A 428-nucleotide genomic window follows, 5' to 3' on the forward strand; every position below is an offset into this window, starting at 1 on the left:
ACAAGATAAGAAACAATAAGCACTGTTCGTTTTACAAGATATGAAACAATAAGCACTGTTCGTTTTACAAGATATGAAACAATAAATATTGTTCGGTTTACAAAGTATGAAACAAATATTGTTTGGTTTACAAGGTATGAAACCGTTCAAAATGGCTCGTTTGTAATTCTTATTCTCTTGTGAGCCTACAACAGAAATGGCTTGCTATATTGCACCCAAACCTTTTGTAGAATACTAAATAAGGTATTGCGAAGGTCGTAGGGGTATTGAAAAGTCAATTTGTTTCTTCTATATTTTTACATAAGCTAAAAAACATCATAATTCTAGTGTAAATGACCTTACCATTACCCCTTGAAGTTAGCTTTCCTACAATTATCTAGTGTTCCTTTAAAAAGCTTAAGTACAGGATGTAACAGAAATTTCCAACC

This window comes from Limulus polyphemus, unplaced genomic scaffold, assembly GCF_000517525.1.
Source record: "Limulus polyphemus unplaced genomic scaffold, Limulus_polyphemus-2.1.2 Scaffold2917, whole genome shotgun sequence".
NCBI lineage: Eukaryota > Metazoa > Arthropoda > Merostomata > Xiphosura > Limulidae > Limulus > Limulus polyphemus.